The sequence below is a fragment of the Sitophilus oryzae genome, unplaced genomic scaffold, assembly GCF_002938485.1.
Source record: "Sitophilus oryzae breed Bouriz unplaced genomic scaffold, Soryzae_2.0 scaffold_813_pilon_pilon, whole genome shotgun sequence".
Classification (NCBI taxonomy): Eukaryota; Metazoa; Arthropoda; class Insecta; order Coleoptera; family Curculionidae; genus Sitophilus; species Sitophilus oryzae.
The window spans coordinates 3,962,601-3,983,922 of NW_022147432.1; the positions used below are offsets into that span (position 1 = coordinate 3,962,601).

The following is a 21,322-nucleotide window of genomic DNA, read 5'->3' on the forward strand; positions in this document are numbered from 1 at the left end:
TCATGGTTTTTAAAGCTTCGCTGAAAGAGGGTTACAGGTTTCTGTCCACCAACCCTTATATAAAATTCTTAGGGTAGATTTCTATAGCATTTATATTTTGACTTCAAAAATATTCTTGAGGCTTAAAGCACTTTATCTTCAGTTTTCAGATGTGCTTTTTTTCATAATTGTGTAATAATTAAGGGACGTTAATTAATAAAAATACTTGTGTTTTGTATTTTATACCTACTTTATTATTAACAAAAGAATATTGGAAACTGATATTTTATTGGATTTTTTCTTCTATTTTGCATCTCATTGCTTAAGAAGCAGATTATGTTATCTGTGGAAGCACGTCTAATTGTCCATATTTACCTGAAAATAAGAAAAAAAATTATTTGGAATATCACATTAAACAATGCTTATTTTCAATAATTACGGTATACAGGGTTGTTCACCACATACGACACGGAGTATTGTAGCTAAACGATTAGATTTTTACAAATTGTAAGTTTTGGGTTCGTTAAAGGACTATTAACTACAATTTAAAAATATTTTTACAAGATACGGAGTGTCCCAAATAAATAAAAAATATCAAAGTTGTATTTTTTAAATGGAAAACCCTGTATATTATTACATTTTTAGTTTCTACGATTAAAATAAAGATAAATTTGATTAAGGTTTGTCACACTTAAAGCTTGCGGTTTTTGAAATATTTTCAATTTTGTGAAATTGCAGTAAAAATTTTAAGGCTTCATTTCTACAAGGATATGAAAGTTTTTAATACTAAATATTTACTGAAGTTTATTTATTAATCAGTTATTGTGTTGCAATAATAAAAATAATACTACCTGATACAGAGTGTCTAAAAATTTATTTTAAATAATTCCTACCTTTAAACGGCAATAACTTCTTTAATTTAAATGGAACATCCTATATATTTTAGGAGAATCACATGCACAATTTAATTGTCTATAAAATTGTATTATGCCATTTTTTATCTGTCCCTTCAAGTTTTCGTAGAAAATGCATTCTCTTATAATTTAGACCTCATTTATCAAAATATCCATGGAATATTGACATTTTAGATTATTTTTGAAGCAACAAATGTACAAAATGTACAGGTGCTAAAAACAATAATATTACTAGCCCATTTTTATATAAAAAGAAAATTATTTAAATCCTTATAAAAGAGTATACCATTAATTACATATACCACCATTATTTTCGCCCAAATATTAATTAATTACATACTTAGTTGTGTTAGTTAATAGATTATTTTAAATAAATAAGGATTTGAATCAGAAATTAATATAATAATAAGTAATAAAAATAAACGTCTCTGTTATAAATAAGCATTCGGCAAAAAATGAAATAAAATTTTTAAGGTAATACTTTTTACCACACTGTATAATACAAAATTCAGTTTTTTAGTCTTTGGAGCAATTATTATTAATCAACGCAAACAGTCAATTAATGTAGTTTGAATACTGGAATCTTATTAACTGATCCTCTTTAACAAATATTTAAACAGTTTTTTTTTATTTTTTAATGAAATAAACGAACTATAAAGGCAATATTAGTATCTGTACTCTTTAAAAATTTGATACATCTTTAAAAATAATCTAAACTGTCAATATTCTATAGGTATATTGATAAATGAGATCTAAATTATAAGAAAATGCATTTTCTACGAAAATTTGAAGATATAGGTGAAAAATTGTATAATACAGTTAGATAGCCAATTAAATTGTGCATCTAATTCTCATAGAATATACAGAGTGTTTCATTTAAATTAAACAAGTTATTGCCGTTTAAAGCCAGTAATTATTTAAAATAATTTTTTAGAAACTCTGTATAAGGTAGGATAATTTTTATTATTGCAACACAAAATTTAGTAAATAGAAAAACTTCAGTACAATATTTGATTTTAAAGACTTAAATACGCATAGAGAAATGAAGCATTAAAATTACTACTGTATTTTGACAAAAACCTAAATAAATATTTCGAAAACGGTAAGATTAAAAAGGCGGTAAACCGTAATCAAATTTACGTTTATTTTAATCGTAGAAACGGAAAATGTAGTAATATACAGGGTGATCCATTTAAAAAAATACAACTTTCATATCTTTTATTTATTTGGGACACTCTGTATTTTGTAAAAATATTTTTACATTGTATCAAGCTCTAATAGTTCTTTAACGAACCCAAGACTTGCAATTGGCAAAAATCTAATCGTTTAGCTACAATACTCCGTGTCGTATATGGTGAATAGCCCTGTATAAATATAAAAAAAATAAAATAGGAATAATATAGAATAGGTATCAAATATGAATTTTCTATTTGTGAATGTTATGTTTCAGTATATAATATATATTAACATTTAACATGTACAATATATTGTTAATTAAGATCAGAAAATTAGGATAGGAAGATAAGATATAAATAAGAGAAGCAAAAATTAAAAAAAAACAAGATATAAGATTAAAATAGGGAGTAAAAGAATTATCTTTGGAGTCTCCTTTAAAGTAAGGTACTAAAAATATTTATTTTATTTATGTATTTTACTTAAAATCTATATTTTATAATAGGGTTAAAATGGCATGTGCACATTTCCACACTCAGATGCAAAATTTTTGGTTAAGTTTAAAATGCTATATTCTTTAGCCCTATTTCTTGATTTTTTTATCAAACTGTATATAAATATATCAATTTTACCTTGTAAACTCAGTTTATTAAAAATTATAGTATTTGACTTATTATACAAGGTTAATCGAAGGGTTATTTTTACTTTTTTTTAAACACTCTGTGCAATAATTTCATGAGCAAATTTTCTTAAAATATTATTTTTCTGTCAGACCATGTCTCTTGAATATTTTGTTTTTTGGCTCATGTCATATGTGTTGACCTGCTTAATTTTTAAGAGCAAAATCAACTTACGCGAAACATTTTGCAATTTCTTTTTTTTTCCGACGACGGAAAGAGATAACTTTCCGAAACGTTTATTTAGCATTTTTTTCTTTGTTAGGCAAATTTGTATTACTGTAAACATAACTTCTGACAAGCAGCGTCCGTTTAGGTTTAACGCCCCCAGAAGTGTTTACAAAAAATAACTATTTTATTTTGTAGATTTTCTTGCAGTGCAGTGGCGAAATACCCATAAAGGATTTTTTTGGAGAGTTCGATTATTATTGATATTTTTTGATATTATTCTTCATAATAACGAGGTGGCTTTGGTGATTATTGTTATGTAAGAATATGGTTCTTAGTGTCGTAGATTGTGCAAAAGACATTGATATTGAGGAAGATGGCCCAAATTATGAATATTGACTTGGTCCTTGAAGGAGAGTGGGAAAACATAACACAGTATATTTGCAGCCTTTTTAATAGTATCAACCGATGTATACAAGCAGTTATAGCAGTCGGGGGAGTTAATACAAAGTATTAGTGTATTTTTTACAAGTTTTTGGTTTGTTTGTACACGTTTGTTACGTTTGTTTGTGTTTTCCAAAGCCACTTCGTGATATTAAAAAGGGGGGAGGGGGGGGCGGCGAAGCTAAATGTGGCCCCCGGTCTGTTCAGATAATGATATACTTCTAATGCATATTTTGTAAAAATTAAATGCCGTATGTATAATGGCTGACAAAATTCAAGTATTTATACAGGGTATCCCAGGCTGAGCCTGCGTTAGAAGTTTCTAGAGAACTACAATATCTAGATATGATATTTTGTGCATATCATTGTTTCACAATGAGATCTATCGATTAAAAATATTTTCAATATGGCGGCGATTTCGGAAGTACCGGAAGTTGACAGCAACTTTCTTATTTTAAATGGGTGACCCCATTTTTTATTACATACTTAAATTCTCTGTAAAATTTTATGAATTTTGACATTAAACACTCTATACCTAACGTTAACCGTTTTTGAGAAAAAAAAAAATTTATAATTTTTGGAGGAAAAAAACTGCCTGTCAGAAATATGTTTATAGCCTAAACGTCAAATTTAGTGATTGCTACAGCCACTGTACCATAAAGAGAAGACGTGTGGCTATCTATGTATGTCAAAAATTAAATTGTCCGAATGTCATAGAGAGTGTCCCAGAAATCAGTGCAAGTATTTTAACTGGTAGTATAGTTCAACCCCAGAAACACGCCCACGAGGTTTTTTTCGCGAAATTTTTTTTTTAAAATTCGAAATTTTTTGGAATTTTTTTTAGTTTTTAGTTAAAAAACCTAATTTCTTGATAATATGGCAACATAGATATTAGATTAAATTTACAAGAAAAAAAATCCAGAAAAGATCCAGTGGTTCTCAAAATTTTAGCAAAAAATCATTTTTTTTTGGAAATTTTCAAAGTAAAATAACTCCGTTATTTTGGACTTATTTGAAAAACGATAAAGAGAAAATATGTTTCTTTTGTCGAGATCTACCACCCCTTAAAATACTTGCACTTATTTCTGGGACACCCTGTATAATAATGGCCGCAGCTGCCATGGAATTGAGCGATTAAAAAATTATCATAAATCATTTTTATCAAATGGAAATCCCCTTTTTTTATTTCACTCGTGAAAAGGCTTTCGTTACTTTCGTTTTAAAAATTTGTTACTTTTTGATTATACATGTTCTTGTACCTAAAATAAATCGTTTTTAAGTTATTTAAGATTTAGCTTTAAAGCGTATATTTTTCTTGATTTTAACCAGTAGCCTATGACAGTATATTATCGATTATCATTTCCAAGCTAACTTTGCGCTGTTTTCTTTTTTTGATCGTACGGTATATTATTAAAATATCAACTACCGTATGATCGAATAAAAACGGCGTCCAGTTGGCTTGGAAATGACAATCGATGGCATTTCCTTTATAAATTTACATATAAAATGACAGCGATCTTCATTTCATAGCCATCGCTGACGCCGTTTTTATTCGATCATACGGTATTAGATATCACTAAAGAACGAAAATACGGCGATATATTTATATAAATACACTTCTTAAACTTTTAAGGCAGCAGTAGTTATAATATAGGAAATTGAAATAATTCATTTTCTGACAGATGGAAATAAATTTTCTGACTGTTTGACACTTAATGTCAAAGGAAACTAGATAAAATCAAAAAAATATACGTTTTCAAACTAAATCTTAAATAACTTAAAAACGATTTATTTTAGGTATAGGAATATGTCTAGTTAAAACGTAACGAATTGGAAAACCTTTTCACTAGTGAACCAAAAAGATGGGTTTCCATTTGAAAGAAAAATTATTTCTGATAATTTTTTAATTGCTCAATTCTATGACAGCTACCGCCATTATTATATGACATTTGAATAATTTAATTTTTGTAATAGATAGCCACATGTCTTTTCTTTATGGCACAGGGGCTGTGATAATCACTAAATTTGACTTTTAGGCTGTACAAATTTTTTTGACGGTTAGCTTTTTCGTCCAAAAATTTTAAATATTTTTTTCTTAAAAATGCTTCCAGGGAAATACCGCGACAAAATATCGCGATTTTGTAAGTCGTCCAAGATCCGAGGGGCCCCTTCGTTGTCTCAGGCCCGTTTCTTCCGTTATACTAAAGACTTCACTGCTCATCATCAGTAATGAAGCTAGAATACAAGTTATGCTATTATTGGTTGTAATTTAAAATGTTTATTCAGTAAAAATAAATAATGAAATCATTGAAAAATAACTTAAAAGCTAAAATAAATAAATTCAGTCTCAAAATATAAAAAAAATAATAATTATTCGATATTTTAAACAACGAAAATTACCCCTTGGTTTAATTCCTAAATAGAAAATGCCATTGACAATTACTGGGGCCTGATAATTGATGATTAAGTAAATATCTGCTGCCATTCTTACTGTTTATAGTTGGCGTATACGTATGGTTTGCATACTCCACCTACAAACTGCTTTATAACTACTGAACATATTGGCCTTATATACTACACTATTGGCCTTGTTTGCCAGTTGAATAAAAAATTACTTATTAAGATTCGGAGGCCCCCTGAAACACGGGGCCCGGGGCGGACCGCCCCTTCCGCCCCCCCCCCCCTAGTCCGCCACTGCTTCAATTAACTCTGTATAATAAGCCAATTTATGGAAAACTGAGTTTATGAATTAAAGACATTAAAGTTGATAGATTTATATACAGAATGCTAAAAATTAATGAAAATAGGGCTAAAAGTAAGAAAAATATATCACTTTAAACTTGACGAAAACATTTTCCGCTGTTTTTTTTGCATCTGAGTATATAATATAAATATTTTTTATCAGCTCCAAAAAATAGGTACATAAAACAACCATTTCATCACAGTTAATATTAAAATTTTTAACTACTTCACTTCTAAGCTTATATGCAAATGTAGCTCGCGGACGTGGATTATATCTTTTGTTTATATTAAATTAGGGTATCGGCATATAGACTCTAAACATCTCATAAATATGGATGCAGTTTTAATATGAGTAGACGTTTCGGCTTCCACTTTCGACCATCTCTTCAAATTTCACTCAATTTACCATTAATATTTGCAAGAAGCCGTTAATAGTCACAAGAAAACTATATTATATATCTGACAGGATTTCATAAAGGTGAGAAATAAATTATATTCTGAAAATACGAAAATTAAAATAAATTAGTTAAAAAAGATAGATATAGATGCATAATATAGACATAATAATAAATATACAAGGTATTGCGAACAGTATTCCGGAAACTTCGGCAGCATATTCTGTACATAAAAGTAAGTAAAAAAGTTTGTATAAACTTATGTCTTAAAATGCTTCGTTTCGGAGATACAGGGTGTAGAAGTTTAATTTTTATTTCGATTTTTTCCAAATAATTTCTGAACTAACGCCGATATTTGGATGAAAATTGGTATCTGAATGTTTTTGACATGATAAATTTGATTTCGATGTCAATATGACTCTTACTTTTAGAGGGCGCCACCTACAGGTTCCTTAACTGGTTTGGAGAATAATAACTTTTCCTCCCTACCTGTATAAAACTACTTAGTATATAAATATACATTTCCCTAATTTTTTGCGTAAAAGAGTCTCTTGGTAAAAATCGTTACGAGCAACCGTTTCAAGATATTTTGAATGAAAATAGTCAATACATGCCATTATTGACCAAACTTTTGCACGATGACTGGATAGTTACCAGTCTGAAATAATAAATTTGAAATGTTTTTGTGCCAAAGATTCAACAGAAGCTGCTTTATCGTATTTTTTTCTAGAAAAAATCATAAAATTTTAATTAGCTTAAAAAATTAAAAAGTTCCTCAATTTATTATTTCAGTCAAATATAACTATTTAGACAACAATGGTTATTTTTTGTCGATAATGACATGTATTGATTATTTCTATTCCTAATATCTTGAAAACGATTGCTCGTAGCGATTTTTACCAAGAGACATTTTTTACTTAGAAAATAACGGAAATGTATCTCAGTAGTGTAATACAGGGACGGACAAAAAGTTATTACCCTTCAAAACAGTTAAAAAAGATGTAGGTGGCGTCCCCTACAAGTAGGAGTCATATTGATATCGTAATCAAATTTTTCATGTTAAAGACCCACAAAAAACTAATTTTCATCCAAAGATCGAATTTAGTTCAGAAATTATTAAGAAAAAATCGAAATAAATATTAAACTTCTATACCTTGTATCTCTGAGACGAAGCATTTTAGGACATAACGTTTATACGATTTTTTTTACTTATTTTTATGTGCAGAATATGCTGCCGAAGTTTCTGTATAAGAAAAATATATTTTCAGCCTTTATTAAACAATTTATTATTATTACAAAAAATGTCTTGAAATCAAAACTGTACTAGGTATTTATGCAGGGTGTTCAAAATTACATGCCAAACTTTCTGAATTAAATAGTATTTTTCCTTTTTTCTTTTAAATGGAATACCCTGTATATTATTTTTTTTTGGTAGGTGCACAATTAAAAAAGCGCATTTGTAGTATCAAAGTATTTGAAAAATTTTAAGTGTTTCGGACCACCCTGTATAGGAAACATATCTACAGGGTGTTTCAAAAAACATGTGCCATCTTTCGTGGGGAGATTCCTCTCGTAAAAATAAGATTTATTTTTTATATCAACATGGGTCCGATTCTGCTTTGTTTCGTAGATACAGGGCGTTATAGTATTAATATTTTTTCGATTTATTATAATTTTCTTCCAAGTACTTTTAGCGTTTCTAATGAAATTTTGAGGGTAAAAGTTACTATAAATGCGACATATTTTAAAGCTAAAAAAGTGTCGACATATATTCACCAGGGACGTGCATATGGGTTATCACTGGAATATTTAAAAAAAAGCATGTACGCCACGGACTTTTTTTCACTTGTTAGCGAAATAGTGTAAGCAGTTTAATGCCGATGAAAAGTTGTTTCTTGATATTTTGTCGATTTCGGCCTCCTTGATGAGTTAAACGCATGCAATTTTATTAATTTTCCTTGATCCAAATCTAATAGCAACCTTTAAAAAAAATAATATTATTAACTTGCGAAAGTTTTAAATAAGTACTCATTGATTCCTCATCACAGAATATGAAAAAAGTTCCTATAAACATGGCTATGGAAATGCATAGTTTTAGAGTTACAGGATGTTAAAAGTTTTTAAAATTAGGTTTTTTGTAATTGTCTTAAAACTATTTTTTTTATTTGACATTGCTGTATGTTGAACTAATAGTAACAATAACTAATAGTAATAATATTTAATAATAAATTAGGTAAACTATATAATTTACTAATTTTATTTTTATTTTAATTTTATTAATTGTGATTAATAAAATTAATTTTATTTTATCAAGGCGGTCAAATTCGACAAAATATCAAGAGAAAACTTTTAATTGGCATAAAACGGCCTACACAATTTTGATATCAAAAGAAAAAAGTCAGTGGCGCACATGCTTTTTTTTGAAAAATATTTCAGTGATAACCCATATGCACGTCCCTGATGAATTTATCGACTCTTTTTTAGCATTAAAATATGTAACACTTATAGTAACTTTTACTCTCAAAATTTTGTTCGAATCACTAAAAGTGCTTGGAAGAAAATTATAATAAATCGAAAGATTAAGTCTTTAACACCCTGTAGCTACAAAACAAAGCAGAATCGGACCTATGTTGATATGCAAAATAAATCTTATTTTTACGTGAGGAATCTCCCCACGAGAGATGGCACATGTTATTTGAAACACCCTGTATATTTTTCTATATTTTCATAATATAGAAATCATACAGGGGGTTCAAAATTACATACAGGAAAATTACATACACAATTTCTACGTTCTTTTCTATAGAACCTACAGATGCCCGACACACTGTTGTAGGACTCTGTATAATGGCCTCCATGTACTTTTTGCTATATCGATGTATATTTCTCTGAGACACCCTGTATAGACAGAGGTGGGAGGACTTAAGGTTGGTGTAAAGGTTTGAGGTAACATACGAGGGGAAAAATTAAAGAGAATATTTTAGGCGACTAAATGAGATCCCTAGGGAGCATCTACTGGGGTTTAATATACTGGTTGTGGAGGGTTTTTAATTTGATAAGTTGTAGAGTTTAACCGCAGGGAAATAAAGTTATGTTTTTAAAATGGAGTAAAGTAGATAGATGTTATGTAGGTAGATGTTATGTTTATAGTTATAGTTATTAATTTAATATCCTTCTATAAAATAATTAAGGGTGTAGGAATATAAAAATGTCTGTAGAAAAAGTGAAATAACTTTGTCTGAGCATCGTCGACTACCACAATACAGACAATTTCATTTTTATAAATCAACTTGTGAGAGGCAATTAGAGTGTACAGAGTATAAAGCAGCGAAAACAAGAATATTAATTTGAACAAACTAAAACGCCTCGCCCCTTGCGAAATTAAACCATGTACCCCCACTCCTAACTCTCGCTCACTACCATAGCCTGCCAGGGGCGAATCTAGAATATTTTTTTTTTGGGAAACTCCAAATTCGATTTTATTTTATTTCTTTGTTCCAACATTTATTTCTCCGTGCCTATCTAACCTCCATGATATGTTGACCTGTTGTAACTCCGTCTGCAATGCCGAGTGCTATAATATATGGTAATGGCATTATCCTTTTCCCGTTGTTTTTTTTTCGCGAAAAAACCTCGTAGGCCTGTTTTTGGGGTTGAACTATACTACCAGTTAAAATACTTGCACTTATTTCTGAGACACCCTGTATATTTGACGATAAAAAAGATATTCAGAATGTAATTTTCCATCAAATAAAGTTAAAAAGAACCTAAGGTACCATTTAAAAATCAAAAGTTGCAGACATTTCCCATGAAACAAGAAATGACTAAAACTAATGGAATACCTACGTATATTTTATTCTGTAAACTTTGCCTACGTCAATCAATTCTGATTTATGTCATATTTATAACATTCCAAATCGATTTTTTTTATCTGAAAAAATAAAGATGTGTATATTTTGTATCTGACGAAATGCGTTAAATACGTTAAATAAGTTACAGTCTGATGGTGTACTGGAGTGCCTGGTCTAAATGACTAAGTTGTTCAAGAACTTATTACTTCGTTGATTGTGTGAGTGTTCCAACAAATCTTGTTGATTCTTCGATGGTACCACATATCAAAGCCTTCTATTTTATTCATTTATTTTATTAATGACTAAGGCTATGACCCCTCGCAGATCCACCCCTGACCCTAAAAGAGCGAGACGAAAAATTAAAGCATAACTGGCTTTCTCTGTTTTTCACCTGGTCAACTTAAAAATTCATTTAGGTACGGCCAGCTCCGGTACGGTTTAAATAAATTGTGAATAATGCAGGGGGCGGTTAAAACTCACCTCTTCCCTCTATACCCCACCACATCCTTTTTCACAACAATTTTCCTCGTCCAACTTTTCGGAAACAACGAAAGTTGCTTCTCTTCTATTACAATTGTTAATTTAATTTATTTACGTGTTAATTCATATAAATTTAAAAGGGGGCGGCGATGGGTGGACTTCCTGCACGGAAACTTTTCCAGAAAAAGGTAAAATGGCAGCGGCGTTGGCTCCGAAACTCCAAAAAGTGGGAGGAGCGGCCAACTTTCATAAACTCCGGTCCAGGCGCCATTTTGGGTCTTATTTTGGGGGTGGGGGTGGACGCAGAAGGCCGTTCTGGTCCTAAGGGTTGAAAGGGCGAGAAGGAGAGAAGAGAAGAGCCGCAAGACGAAGATTTATCGAGTTTTTAATTTGGTAAATTGTATGCGGGGCTGAAGCTGACTTGGGGAATTTATTCTGGCCTGTGTACAGTACCGGACAAAGTTATCCAGTTTACGATAAATTAGAAAGTTAAATGATCACCATACCCATATGATCTCATCTTAACATATACTCATTTGATCTGATTTAATAGGTGGAGTGAATCATTTGAAAAGGATGGCAGTATACTATTTATACATGGTGTTTTAAAAAACATGTGCCATATCTCTCGTGGGAAGATTTCTCACGTAAAATTAAGATTAATTTCTTATATCAACATAGGTCCGATTCTGCTTTGCTTCGTAGCTACGGGAGGTTAAAGCCTTCATTTTTTTTTTCGATTTATTATAATTTTCTTCTAAGTCCTTTTATATTCGAATGAAGTTTTGACGGTAAAAGTTACTATAAATGTTATATATTTTAGTACCTACTAAAACAGTTTTGTCAGAATATTTTTCTAAAAGAATCATGTGCACCATTGACTTTGTTCCCTTGTTAGTAAAATGGTGTAGGCCGCTTAATGCCGATTAAAATTTGTATCTTTATATTTTGTCAATTTCGATCTGCTTCATCAGATAAACGCAATTTTATATATCACATTTAAATTATTTATTATTTAATATATGTTGTAGTGCTACCTAGGCCTGTTCCAAACACCGTAACACCGTTATAACACCGGTTTGGGCTGACACCGGTGGCCAAATATAGGCTATCCGGATCCGGTGTTCCGGTGTCGACATCACCGACACCGGTGTTGGCACCGATACCGGTGTTTATTTCGACACCGGTGGTGGTCTGAACACCGGTGTTTATCTCGATACCGGTTTTGACTACGATACCGGTGTTTGGTAAACGGGTTAAAGAAGAAATAATGTTAATTAATAAGTTCAAAATAAACCTGATAATAATAATGTCGTATCGGTGATTATTTTCATCGTTTATTAAAGCGCACCGGGTTTAACTTAAAGCTTTCAAATTTAAATATATTTTTTTGCCAGACTAATCACTAAAATAAAGTGGATAAACTATAAAGTAAAAAATTGTTTAATCAAAAACAAACAGAAAACAAAACAAAACATAAAGAAACAAAAATTAGTACCTGTAAAATAAACTAAAAAATATTACATTAAAAAAAAAACAAAAAAAAGCTTATTACCCTCAAAATTTCATTTAGAGGGTAAAAATCATCCTTAAGCTACCCTTTTACCCTCAATATTTGCGAAACCGTTAAAATTTTGAAATACTTTAAATTACAAATCCAAAATTAGTTATTATTATTATTAATTAAACATAGTTACGGCAACTTTTTGATTCTCCTATTCGTAAATGTACGTAAAAAGTAGGTTTTGATTAAAAATACGATGAGCGTAATAATCCTGCAGTCGGATTTTAGACTATTTGTTTCAGCTATTACGTTTTATTTTGTCTGAAACTGTACATGTATATAGCTATTCTCGTCTAAGTTATGGGCTCGTTAATTTATTTTTTTTCTTTGCGGTTTAAAGAACGTCGGAGGCCATGTCATGGAAAAATGTTTCCTAAAAAACGCTTCCTCATTTGTTTCTAACTGTTTTTGATCTGGGCCCTATTTTGCGGCTTCGGGGTGATCAATTGGACGTTTAAATTACATTCTTTTCTAAAAAACTAAATTTCTGGAGGGTTTTAAATAGGAAACACTTTTTTCTGGCATTTGTTTTGCCTTTAATTAAACTCCAGAAAATAAATATACACGTCTAAGCATCTAACATAATGAAAGAAACATTTATGTAGTTTATTTATCTTTCAGTTTAATGGCGAAGTTTTCGAAACTTCTTTGCAAAGGCTCTATACAGGGTGGCGCACCTCATTCGCCTCGGTTGATTATACGAAAACGGAAAGATGTAGAAACAAAATGTTTTATGTGTATATGAGGGAAGGCAATGTGCATAATTTAAAATTATTTTGAAATGTACAGGGTGTGTCAGAACTAAGATTCTTAGAATATGGAACACCCGGTATTTTATTTCATTTTTGGATTATTGGACGTAAAATGAGACATTTATTATAAGGGTTTAATGTGTTTAAAAGCTTTGGTTTTTGAGATATGTAAAGACACCAACCAGCCTTCTTGATTTCACTTTTATTGAAAAATCGCTTTTTATTCAAATCTGAGCCAGATAGGTACAGGAAACCCTAATATAGTTTGAAAGAGCATTTAAATCAGCTTCGACTTATTTAAAAAAATACATACTGTTGTATTTGAAATAACGAAGTTTTTATGTAAAATTAATATTTAAAATAGACCAGCAATTTTTGATACCTCTGTATGCATTTAAGGAAGCAATCAAAATTTTTAGTAAAGTTTATTTCTGTGGCTTGAAAGTCAGAATAAGAATTAATTCTGAAAAGTAATGTACAAGTGTTGACAAACTTTTTTGTTATAGCATGTATATTTAAATATTTTTAAACATCTCAAAAACCAAAGCTTTTAAGTATATTAAACCCTTATAATTAATGTCTTATTTTACGTCCAAAAATCCAAAAATGAAATAAAATACCGGGTGTTCCATAAGAAAAAATATAACTAAGTAGTGGACACACCCTGTACATTTCAAAATAATTTTAAATTATGCACATTGCCTTCCCACATATACCCATAAAATATTTTGTTTCTATATCTTTCCGTTTTCGTATAATCATCCGAGGCGAATGAGGTGCGCCACTCTGTATACAGGGTAATTCAAATTTGATCATTACCATTGGGATTAAAGTTGGGGATGGTGGTCAAAAAACGAAACGTAAGATGATAAATCTGAAAAGCAATAAATAAAATTCTCAAAAATTTGAGAATGTTATTTAAGTGCAAACCTAAGGTATATACGAGTATATATTTCAGGAAAATACTTTCTATATTATCTCTATAAAACTTCAATAGGGTGGCACAAAAAAGTGTGAGTGGATCGGGATTTTTTTTTAAATGGAACACCCTGTATATTATTGTATTTTTGGTTTCCTTTCAGATCACTTTACATAATCCTAATATATGAGTATTTCGATAATTTTAGAGATAAAAAAAATTAATAAATAAAAATTACACATTTTTCAACCATTCTTAAAAAAATTATTACAAATACAAGAACTGTCCTGACATCAAAACTATGCTAGGGCATTCACTATAGTTAGTATGTATTTTACCTACCTAACCTAACCAACTTTCTGAATTAAAAAATATTTTCTTAAATTCTAAATTCTTTTCTTTTAAATGGAACACCCTGTATATTATTTTTTTATTAGATGGAGAGTTAAAAATTAAAGACTTTTTGTATTTAAAGTATTTCAAAACTTCGGTTTCTCAGATACACGCAGTATTATTTCATATGGCTCTTTCAACGGTAAAATACCAGAGAAAATGCATTGCCTTTTATAAAAATTTATTGTGGAAAATGCCATAGGAAATATAAAACCGCAAATATTTGCGAAACCGTTAAGAATTTTGAAATACTCTAAATACAAAAAGATTTCATTTTGTAATTCTCCATCTATTGAAAAATTATATACAGGGTGTTCAATTAAAAAAACGAAGAAAAAATATTTTACCTATATTTTAGAAAGTTTGGCGTAGAATTTTGAACATCCTGTATGAGTTACGATTACCATACTTATAGCAAAGTTAAGAACATACAATTTAAAGTAAATACCTAATATAGGTTTTAATTACAAGACAGTTCTTGTATTTTTAATATTTTTTTAAGGGAGTAAGGCTGAAAAATATATTTTTTTATTTGTTTATTAATATCTGTGAAACTGATCTGAAAAAATATCTTTATTAATATTTCTGAAAGAAAGTCAAAAATGCAATAATATCTATTTAAAAAAAAACCTCCCGATCCACTCACACTTTTTGAGCCACCCCATAGAAGTTAAAATATTTTTCTAAAATATATCCTAGTACATACTTTAGGTTTGCACTTAAACAAAATTCCCAAGCTTTTTATTCTAGGAGCTACAGATGCCCGACGCACTATTGCGGGACCCTGTATATGCATATATTTAAAATTACGTTATGCCGATCTAATAACAATAAGCTCTCGTTCGTGTTTTGGCAAAGCGATTTTTTTCTAACTAGCAACCCCTTCAAACCCTTTCACCCTAAAATACGAAATCGCCATCATGTTCTCTTTTAATTTTCTAAAAAAGGAAATGTATAGAGGTAACAATATAAGTTTGATTGCGAAAACTTGTTTAGCCTGAACAGGGTGTCCGTATGTAATTCCTTTTTTCTCTTTGTGTTAAAACTCGGTGAAAAAAAATGAGTAATTGTATGGTATCAGAGAGATTAAAAGATGTAGATTACCCTTGCCAGACGTCTATATAAGTGTGTATTCAGAACGGGAGATATCACAGGCTTATTTTCTTTAGGTACATAATTAGGCAGTCAATTGACATGGTATGATCAAATAAATAAATAAACAGGGTGAAGTTTAGTTAACGTTAGGTGCAGAACGTTTAGTTAAACAGGGTGAGTCTTAAATCAGTGCAAATATTTTTAGGTGTAGTATATTTCGATTCCAGAAACAGGATTATGATTTTTTATTTGCAAAAAAATTAAAATTTGGAATTCTTTGATTTTTTTTTAGTTTTTAGTTAAAAAACATAATTCGTTGTTGAGATGGCAACATAGGTAGTAGGTTAAATTTACAACAAAGAAAATCCAGAAAAGATCCGGTGGTTCTCAAAATTTTAGCAAAAAATCTTTTTTTTGAAATTAAAATAACTCGGTTATATTTTGGATTTATTTCAAAAACGGTAAAGAGAAAATATGTTTCTTTTATCGAGATCTACCAGCCCTGAAAATATTTGCACTTATTTAAGACTCATCCTGAAAAAAAACTTCCTTCTAATAAATAAAAATTTCAGAAAAAAATATTAAAATACTAGATATACGATATCAAATGTATCTTACTTAGATCGTCTATTTTCATTCTAAGGGTACCTACCGTATGATCGAAAAAAAATGTCGTCAAAGATGGTTGAGTAATGGCAATTGTTGATAATTTTGACAAAGTCAATCTCTAGGCGTCATTTACTAAAAATTGTCATAAAAATTAGGTATAGAAACTAGGTATAGAATTAGGTATAGAAAGTTTATAAGGATAGAAAGTTTCGAGACACACAAATTTATTACCAAAAAATAATTTTTTGTCGATTTTTAAACGACACACTTAGTTCTCTTGGATCAGAGTAAGGCATTCGATTCGGTTAGCTTTCAATTGCTTTTAGCTAAGCTTCGATTCATCGGATGTGATACTGCTGCATTGTCTTGGTTTGAAGATTATCTAAATGATAGGACACAACGAGTAAAGCTGAATAGCTTAGAATTATCCAACTTTAGCGTGACACTGAATGGAGTGCCCCAGGGTAGCATCTTGGGCCCACTCTTATTTTTATTATACACATTTGATTTGCCATCAGCGATTCATAAGTGTCAAATGCATATGTACGCTGACGATGTACAGATATATCTGGAAACTGCCATTGAAGATGCTGGGGACTCCGTTACTATTTTGAACCGCGATTTGGCTGCTTATGAAACATGGTGTAGTAACCATGGACTAATAATAAATTCTAATAAAACTCATGCACTTTGTGTAGGTAATGCGAGGAGTAGAAACTTTATTGTTTCCAATTTTTATTTATCTATTGGTGGTACTCTGATCCAATGGGTCGATGTTGCCAAGAACCTGGGTGTTTACCTAGACAGCGGCCTAACTTTCGAACATCACTGTAATAAAGTATACAAACAAGCTATGTTTAAATTGAAAAGCATGTATAATCTAAAGTTTTTGTTGGATGAAGCGACAAAACCTCACCTAATAATGGCGCTGATATATCCACATTTGGACTATTGTAGTCAGATTTATTACAGTTTTTTGACCAACTACAACCAAGCAAAAATACAGAGTACAAAATGCATCGGTGAGATTTGTTTGTGATCTACAATATAGAGAGCACGTAACTCCTCACCTAATTAAATTGAATGAGCCTAGACTCTTTTTACGTTTTCAATACCTTTATATTATGCTATTATATAAAGTCTATACATACAAAGTTCCTCCATATTTATACAATTTACTTATAAAAAGATCAGAAATCTATAGTAGAGATATTAGATTAAATACTTTTACAGTCCCGCGGCTGTTCACAGTTTAAAATTTAAATGTAGTTTTTCCTATAAGACACCTTTATTGTTAAACCCAATACTAGATATACTAGATTCACCATTTTCAAGATTTAAATTTAAAATAAAAAATCGTTTGTTTGCTAATTAAAAATAATACATTATTGTCTACTAATTAAATTAATTTAAAATCGTTTCAATGATCAGCTGTTTAAAAAAAAATCTTTATTGTAATTATTCTTTTGCATTTTTTTTATAATTCGAATTCTAAGCCTAGAATCATTTACTTTTATTTTATGGTGGAGTGGAAGAGTGGCTAACGCCAAACTCCTACCAAATATTGTGTAATATAGTATATTTGTAATATTACTCTTTATACAATAAAAATCATTATTTATTTTTTATTTTTTAACATTGAAAATGTTTCTGTTATCCTATATAAGGGAGCCCAAATCGAATTAAAATGCTACATTTGCCACACCATGACGTCATATATGCAAGGGTATAGGAAATCTCGGCGCAGCGGCGGCAGTCGGCCAGCGCGCGCAAAAACCATTACATCGCTAATTGTTTATTGATATATCTTTATTAGTTTAAAAGCAAAAAATATGGGGTTTGCTTTGATACCTTGTCAAGACATAAGCGAAACTTTTAAATTGTTTCTTTTTTTCATTTAGGCCTTCGTTTTTCGTTAAATGAAAGTTATATTAAAAAAAATCTATTTTTAAACCAAATTTTCGCATGACTGAAATGATTATTCACGTTTAAAGTTTTTTTTGGTCATAAGCGCTAATGGAAATGTTTTTTTTGTAAATAATTATAAAAAAATTACTCCCTACGAAGACTTTATTGTGCACTGGATCAAAAAATAAGTATTTGTTTTCTCTATACGGTGGTATTAATATATCGATTTTTGATGATAGTGCCCTTTTACCCGGTCTAATTTTGTACTACTTTCGGAATAAGGGTCCCCATATCATGTACTGTACTTCCATCCATAAAAAATTCAGCTTGTGACACCGAAGTGAGAGGTAATGTCAAAATAAGCTTTAATCTACCTACATCATAGGTAGGTGTAGGTACTCTAGGTATATTCTACCTAGACAGTAGCTGAACTAGCTGACAGTAGTAATTAATTAGGTACGCGCACAGATTTTTTCGCTAGGTAACTTATTAAGTCGTTAAACAGGCCTATAAAAGCTATAACAACATAGGTAACTAATATTTATAATTTAATTCGAGTTTTAATCTCAAATAATAAATGTGTGTTCATTATTAAAAGTAGATATTCTTCATGTTATGCGAAGTAATAAGTAATGTTTCCGGTGAGACCGCGTATATGTCACCGGATTCTGGTTAGTATAAAGACTTTTTCTATAGAAAGAGTTTTTTCTATATTTTCCTTTCAAAATAAGACTAATTTCTTCTTATTCTTTTAAATATTACAATGTTTCTTTTTCCTAAAATGTTATACTTAATTTTCGCTTAAAATTAAAAAATCACAAATGGAGGAAAATATACGTTATTGAATAAAGTTTATACAAATCACTTTACCATAACAAAAAAGTAAAAACATGTGTTACACAACCCTTTACCATGAAGATCATATGAAAAAAGACTTTAATTCTGTTTTCGCTGAGACAAGCATTATTGTTAACTTCGTTAATTCTCATTGTATTTGTATTCAGTTAGAGCTTTGTTGTCGAGCTGTAAACACGTATTTCTCCACTTGTTAATATAAATTTATAAATAAATCTTTTTTAAAAACGGGTTGTTTGAATCCAATAAGTTAAGTGGCGCAGTCGGTAGGATTGTCGAAAACGTTTTGCATCGAGCATCGTTGTTCAATTTCAATTGATTAATCGGCAATCGAACAAGTGATCGATAACTTTATTGTGCGTACAGATATTTTACTATCCATCGAGGAAGTGTACAAGACCAGTGAGGGGATCAATCACGGGAATAGGAACCAAAATTGTCCTATTTCACAGAGATCGATAGGTTTTGAGAAGGACCCACATCGCCTGATCATCCATTGTTCTCTATAGACGGAATGAAGAACAACTTGGCATTTCTTATGTAAGTAGTGCAATTCTTAAGCTATATATGTCAGTGGAAGATATTTTAAATTCTTTAGAAAGATTAAATTTAACGCCTTCGGCAAACTCTAACTCAAATTTAAATATAAGTAATCAAACTAATACACCTAATATTAATTTAGAAAAAATCAATCACATTAAAAGAATGTCTCAATTCAAACCAGAATACCTTAATTGTGTACCTGTTTTCAACGGTAATCCAAGTGAATTGAATAGGTTTTTAGCTATATGCAAGTCATTGATTGATACTTTCTATGATATTGCTAATCCTCAATGTTTTCAAAATATTTATTTGCTAAATAGTTTGATAGGTAAACTTAGTGGTAATGCTAAATTGATTGTTAACGTGCAAAATGTCACAAATTGGGATCAATTAAAAGATGTTTTGTATCGAAACTTCGCCGACAGACGCGACGAAGCTTGCTTAAATCGGGATTTAGTAATGTTGAGACAGAATCCGAACGAATCTGCTCAAGATTTCTATGATAGATGTTTAGAAATATTAAATTTATTATGTAGTTACGTAGACGCACACGAAACTACATTAGCCGCTTCTACTAAGCGCGATTTATATAAAAAATTAGCTCTTAAGACTTTCTTATCGGGACTTAGGGAACCCTTAGGTAATACAATACGCTGTATGCGACCTAAAGATCTTACTGAGGCAATTCAATTAGTTCTTGAAGAAAATAATATTAAATATTTTCAGGGAAATAGTTTCTCACAAAATAAACCTCAAAATTTTAAACAAAATCAGCAAAACTCTAAACCACAACAACATTTTAATAATTTTAGACCTAATTTTAATACTCAGCCTAGACATAATTTTGATAATTTTAATCAACAACCACATAATTTTAATCCTAAACCATTCCCGTCACAGCCAATTAATATCAGACCCAATCCTAATTATGTACCTCCTAGACAGTTCACAAACGCAGAAGTTTTTGGCCAGCAAAATAGAAATGTATTTAAACCCGATCCATCGAAACCTCTACCAAAACCGACACCGATGAGTATCTCTACTCGTCAAACGTATAAACCAAATTTTGGGCCAACTAAATCTAATTTCTTTAAACCATCAGGACCGCGTAATTTTATATCAGAAGAACTTTTTAATACACAGTGTTCATCAGTAAATAATTCGAGTGAGTTAACTGATCAAAGTAATTATGAATATTCTGATCAATATGATTACCAAAACTTCGATCAACCAGAGTATGATTACGAGGGACATTTAGAAACTACCGAATCGAATGACGAAAATTTTACGGAAGCTCCTCCTACAACAGAACCAGAATAGAACCAGAAATTATTTCTTTAAATGCATCTAGTTCTAGTGAACTATCTTATATTATTTTTCCCGAATTTGACATTAAAATTTTAATCGATAGTGGCTCTACAAAATCATTTATAGATCCTGACATTGCAGAAAAGTATTTTCCAAATTTAATTAAAAACGATCCATTTATTGTTTCTACAGTTTTCCAAAAATCGGCACACAAGTACAGTGCGACAATACCGCCTTCTAAAATTTTTAATATGCCTAACCAGATTCCTTTAAAATTCTTTCTTTTTAAATTTCACAATACATTTCACGGACTTTTAGGTTTAGATAACTTAAAACTATTACAAGCACAATTAGATTTTTCAAACGGATTTTTAATAACACCCTATACCAAAATTAAATTAAAATATTATAACACAAATAATAATTTAAATTTAATAACAATTTTCCCACGTTCTGAACAGGTTATAAAAGTAAAAACTTCGATTAGAAATGGAGAAATTATACTCCCACATCAGAAAATACATAACTGTGAAATTCCAGAATGCCTAACTGT

At 30.2% G+C, this 21,322-nt stretch overlaps 1 long non-coding RNA gene across 1 annotated transcript in view; it reads right to left on the bottom strand.

Moving 5' to 3' along the window:
• Positions 1 to 273: 273 nt before the first annotated feature.
• Positions 274 to 21,322, bottom strand: part of LOC115889273 — a 57,901-nt gene continuing 36,852 nt past the window's right edge. The window contains exons 2-3 of the long non-coding RNA XR_004051409.1: positions 13,959 to 14,013; positions 274 to 354 (exon numbers count right to left, since the gene is read on the bottom strand). This is a non-coding gene — a long non-coding RNA (uncharacterized LOC115889273). The remainder of the gene's footprint in view (positions 355 to 13,958; positions 14,014 to 21,322) is intronic.